We start from the raw sequence: 6,000 nt of genomic DNA, 5'->3' as shown, positions 1-6,000 counted from the left end.
GTTAGAAATGCAGAATCTTGGGCCCCATCCCAGATCTAATGAGTTAGAATCTGCTTTATTACAAGATCCCCAGGTGGTTTGAACGCACATTTGTAACCTCTCTTCTTCAGCTGTAACTCTCTTGAGTTTGAGAAGCACTCATCTAGCCTGCAGACAGTTTAGTGGTGGTGTCTGAGAATCGGAATTGCTTTGCCCATTGGTAGGATGGGTGCCTGGGTACCATGCTTACCCCTGGAGGAAGGCAGGGAGTCAGACCATGTGGACTGACTGTTGAGGAAGAAAATCGATCAAGGTGCTATTATGAGAACAGGGAATGAATGATGGGCAAGCAAATCAAAAGATATTCCTTTAAGTGACCAGTTGTTAGGGATGAGCAACCTCACCCAAGCCAGGTCAATGAGGTTCATTTGTGGGACCTCTGTTGTATCTACCGAAAAGGAGAAGCTCTTTGTTCTGAGGTTACAAAGGTGATTAAAATAGAAACCTAGAGCTACCAGGGTGACCGCTTAGAGAAGGCCTGCCTGACAACGACGTAAACCCCAAGAAAACAGGGCTAAGAAGTGGAGAGAGACCAAGTCCCCATGACTTCAACTGTGCCCCCAAGCATAGGCCACTAATTCCAGGGCCACATCACACTGTTTTCTGATACAACCTGAATGCGCCCCCTGGAGTTGTGCAACAACATGGCAGCCCTTCGTGGATGCAGTTATGCCTGATCCACACGTTCACTCTGGACTCCTGTTATATGTGTCAATAAATTTCTCCACTTAAAAAAAAAAATTCGTTTGAGGTAGATTTTCTATGACCTGTAACCAACTAAAAGACGGCTAACACCCACGGGGTGAGTTTCAAACATACTCAGGCTCATATCCAGCACAAAACTTTCTCCCCTACGACAGACAGACTGATATGGCCTAGGCAGGGGTGGGGATTAGGGGAAGACAGACAGAGTGCGCATTCTTATGCATTCCTGGGCAGGTGTAAATGCATAAATCCTGTTTAGAAGGGCAATTTGGCAATTTCTGTTAGTATTAAAAGGGATAAGCCCTATAAAATAAATAAGTCATGGGATGTAATATACAGCACAGCAACTGAAAGTTACTAAGAGGATAGATTTAAAAGTTCTCATTACAAGAAAAAAAATTCTATAACTATGTATGGCGACAGATATTAACTAGACATTGTGGTGATCATTTTGCAAATATATACAAATATCAAATCATTTTGTTGTACACCTGAAACAAAAAAAAGGGAGACATACAAATGTCTAATAAATAGAACAAAACAAAAAGGATATACCATTTGGCCTAGTAATTCTACTTCTGCAAACTGATTCTAGAGATAAATTAGCACATGTGCTCAAAGATATATATTCAAGGATATTCAATTAAGTATTATCGGGATGGCAAAAGATTATACAGCCAAACTATGCAACAATAAAAGGCTGAAGTTAACGGTTTAGACGGTCCATTTGAACAATGGAACAAACATTCCGTAGCTATTAAAAAGAACGTGGCAGCTCTACATGTGCTATCCTGGAACAATTCTCAAGATAAACGAAAAAGTAAGGTATGGAATACCTATTATTCCAGAGTATGCTACCATTTATATAAATAACGAGGATAAATAATTAAATATGTGTATGTGTATTATGTGTGTATATACATATATGAAAAATATGTACAATATGTATATGCCTTTGCATATGAACAGAATATCTTTGTAGGAGTAGACAAACTTAATAGTAGTTGTTTCTGGGGCGGTTACAGAATTAGAAAGAGATCTATTCTATATCCTTTACATTTTGTAACTACTATATGCATCAATTATATATTCATTGCCTTGGCGTATCTGGAACGTTTCCCTCCTCCTTCTTTAAGAACTACGGGCCTGGAGAAGATGAGGATGCATGTACCAGGCAACAGGTCTGGAGACTGAGTGATCTGCAGCTCCTTCCTTTCTAATTAGACCAGGCACTGAGCATATCATAGCCACTCAAAAATTCTTGAAAAATCACTCAAAGAACTGAATGTAATCAGGAAGGGTGGACCTGCACGAACAGGAATGAGAGTTATTTTCCCCAGGAGCACAAGTGTACAAAGATTGGGGCTTGGGAACATCTGTCTTGCTGTTAGCATGCTGCAGGGCAGGAAAGGTTCCCAGCTGCCCAACCATCAAAGCAATCCTATCCGTGATTTCTCTCTCTCATGTGGCCTGAATCCTCACTGGCCTCTGTCCTGTCCTGTTGGCCATTCATAATTCCTGAGCCCTCCTTCAGGACACCACTTTAATTTCTGAAGACCTTCCCCTCTAATGCATGCACAACCAGAAACATTAAAAACTTCGAACACAATTTAAATGAAAAGTGTAAGCAACCTATGCATTGAGTCTGAAGCCCTGACTCTCCTAATGAACTGGGGGTTAGATGGTCACTGGCATGAGTCCGGGATGTTCTGCAGAGGCCACCGTGTGTTCGTTAACAGTGAAACACAGGAACACAGGGTGACCTGAGACACTCACGGCCAAGTCCACCCTCACAGGGACAGCTGTTGGTGGGGGAAGCTCGGGGACTGGCATTGGAGTTCGCTATCACTTTACCGCTTTAAAATGTGCAACTCAAGCGTGACAACGCTGTTGTTTCCATTAAGCTGTAACTCACCTACAAATTAACCTCGCTGCACTGATTCAGTTAAATGATGTTTTAGAAATAGTTCTGATCCCATCCTTTGGAAACAGAAACTCATTCTCCCTTTTTCCCAGCAAAAAGCATCTCCCTCACTGCCCAAAATTTCATATCTTACTGGTTAGCCTTCTTTTTTTAAAAAAAATAGATTTATTTATTTTTGGCTGTGTTGGGTCTTTGTTGCTGCGCGCGGGCTTTCTCTTGTTGCAGCGAGCGGGGGCTACTGTTCGTTGTGGTGCGTGGGCTTCTCATTGCAGTGGCTTCTCTTGTTGCAGAGCATGGGTTCTAGGCGCGCGGGCTTCAGTAATTGTGGCATGCGGGCTCAGTAGTTGTGGCTCGTGGGCTCTAGAGTACAGGCTCAGTAGTTGTGGTGCACCAGCTTAGTTGCTCTGCGGCATGTGGGATATTCCCTGATCAGGGCTCGAACCCGTGTCCCCTGCGCTGGCAGGCAGATTCTTAACCACTGCGCCACCAGGGAAACTGATGTGTATCTATGTGTGTGTATATGTATGGGGTGGTAGCGGGTGAGTGGGGAATGTGGCACATGTTTGCTATCAGAGAGCACAGAATTGATTTTAGTGCTTTCTCTAATGAACACTCAAACTGTGCACTTCATACCTTTCCAGGCCTCAGATGACTTCTCATCTGCCCACCCTCCCTGGGGAATGAGATGGATGGTCTCAGATTTTCTTGCATTGCACCATCAAAGACTGGACCAAAAGCACCCAAAGAGAAGGGGTGGCATCTAAAAGAGCTAGGTTTTTTTTTTGTTTTGATTATTATGGTTGGAGTTGACCATGTTTTGACCTTTCACAATGCCTATCTGGGGAAAGGCTTAGTAAATACTTATTGAACTGAGCAACCTTTGTCTCCACTCCAGCTGCCTATAGAACTGTGTGTATGTTCAGTTGAAACATTAAAAAAAGAGCGCAAGTGTGAAATTTTGCAGAAACACAATTTAAATGTATTCAAAATGGACTAGAGTCTATTCAAAATGGACTAGAGTCTATTATTCATTATTGTTGTTTGATGAGCTGAGAGGAAAATGCGGTTCTTTTCATTTCGGGGGATTTAAAAAGTCACCCAGGCAGTTCCAGTTGAAACACACTTGCAAGGGGCCTCCTGTGTCTGGGCAGACTGTGACGCAAGCCCAAGAGGGCTACCCATTGTGCTCGATGTCTGGGGAAATGCCTCACCTGGGCTCCACTCTAAGCCCACCCCCATCCCTCACCTACCCCACAGGACAAGATGCAAACTCACAACACATGCCAGATGCCCCATCTGTCCTGAGATTTCTTTATGCAGAGCAGTCTGGGCCACCACAGACAAATCTGACCCCGTTCACATGACATGGGGTCAGTTAGCATGTAGTTGGGTTAGACTGGATTACCATCCTAACCAGAAAATGTCCTGAATAATCTGTGATCAAGTCTGAGTCAATTTATACCTCCGGCAACAATGCCAATGCTTGGTAGGGACCCAGTAAGAAGTCCTTTGAATGAATGAATGAAGTGAAAAACCAGACGATATCCTAAATTTTTAAGGAAGCTTTTAAGCCAAATCCACAGCAGCATCTAATCTGAATCCTATGAAGTGAGTTTTAAGAGCTCACGGCGGGCAGTGGGGGATGAGAGTATTGGCTAATACTTCCTTACATGTGTAAACTACTTGGCACTTTTCCGTGATTTCACTTAATTCTAACAACAACCTTATGATGTTGGTTAAATAAGTATTATTATCCTTATTTTACATATGGGGAAACTGAGGCCCAGAGAAGTTGTGATTTGTTTAATGTCATTATATTAAACAGAGCTAGGATACAAATTCTGATGTCTTTCTACCTCACTAGTGCATAGGAAGCTATAGTTACTATTGTTTATCTTTTAAAATTAAACTACATATAAACATAGACTCACATAAGTACACAGCACTCAGAACATCTTCCTTCAGCAATGTTTCCTCACAGGAAATCAACTGACCTTGGAGGCAGACAAACCTGGATCTGTCCCCACATATATCTATGTGACTTTGAACAAGTAATCTCTCTAAGGCTTTGCTTCTGCATCTAGAAAATAAGAATAACAAGACTTACCTCAAAGGGTTACTTTGAGGACTAAATGAGAATACAGTTAAAAGTGCTTAATACAAAGATTAACACATTGTCAACAACAGTGAGTGACAGCTCTCTTCATTATTATGACGAAATGAAGGAAAGAAAAGGTAAACTGGGACTATGAGTTTGAATTGAAGGTTTTACAGCCTAGTTTGTAGTAACGCGTACTTAGTTTCAGGCTGGATTCCCAATTGAAAGAGTTTAGAATCACTGAGTGCAAGCCATACAAAACAAGAATCTAGGAATGTACTGAGATTTTCATATTTTTAAAGCAGAGCATGTATACATGCATTTGAAACATATTCATACACACTTATGCATGTTGGGGAAACATACACTTTTACACATTATAGCAAACTTCATGATGAATTGTAAAATTGACTTAGCAAAAAATAACAGCTCAGTGGATTTCCTTTCAGCACAAGCAACACTGCAAGTGACAGAATAAGATTCATTCTGATACGACTCTAGACACACTACAGGTAAAATTTCAACCCCTGAAGGTACCAACACACCGTAAAGATTTGATCAATCTTCTATAAGTCTGGAAATCAGTTCTAATCCCCAACTGCACTATGATATTATATCTTAAAAACTCTTCAACATGTTTCACAGCTTGAAAATCCAACGGACTCCAGGGATACTGATGGTTAACAATAATTAACCATCTTTTTCTCTCTTAAAAACTGGAAGCTGCTAATACAATATATCAATGAGCCAACAGATTTCTTAGTAATAATTCCATAATGAGCACAGGTTCTGGAATTGGATTATCTGAGTTTAAATCCAGATTTGTACCACTTTTTCGCTCTGTGATTCCCAGTAAATTACTTCATCTTTCTGTGCTTCAGTTCCCGATCTACAAAAGGCAACTAATAAGAGCACATACTTCATAGGATTTGCTATGAATATTAAATGAGACAACTGGTATAAAATTCTTAGAAAGGTACTTAGCACAGGGTAATGAATCAGTAAATGGTACCTATCATTACTGTATATATACACAAAACATGCCTATTTAAAAACACTAATCATAGATCCATCCTTCCTCAATGACCAACCTCAGAACTTCCACCCAGACAGCGATGTGAAAACTGATTTATCTTGCATTCTCTGCTCCCAAAGGCTGGGTGCTATGACTGGCACAGAGCAGTTACTCTGAGAATATTTGATAAGAGAATGAAATGATGATAGCAGTATTTTA

The sequence above is a fragment of the Lagenorhynchus albirostris genome, chromosome 11, assembly GCF_949774975.1.
Source record: "Lagenorhynchus albirostris chromosome 11, mLagAlb1.1, whole genome shotgun sequence".
Lineage (NCBI taxonomy): Eukaryota > Metazoa > Chordata > Mammalia > Artiodactyla > Delphinidae > Lagenorhynchus > Lagenorhynchus albirostris.
Note: the sequence above shows the minus strand (reverse complement) of the source record.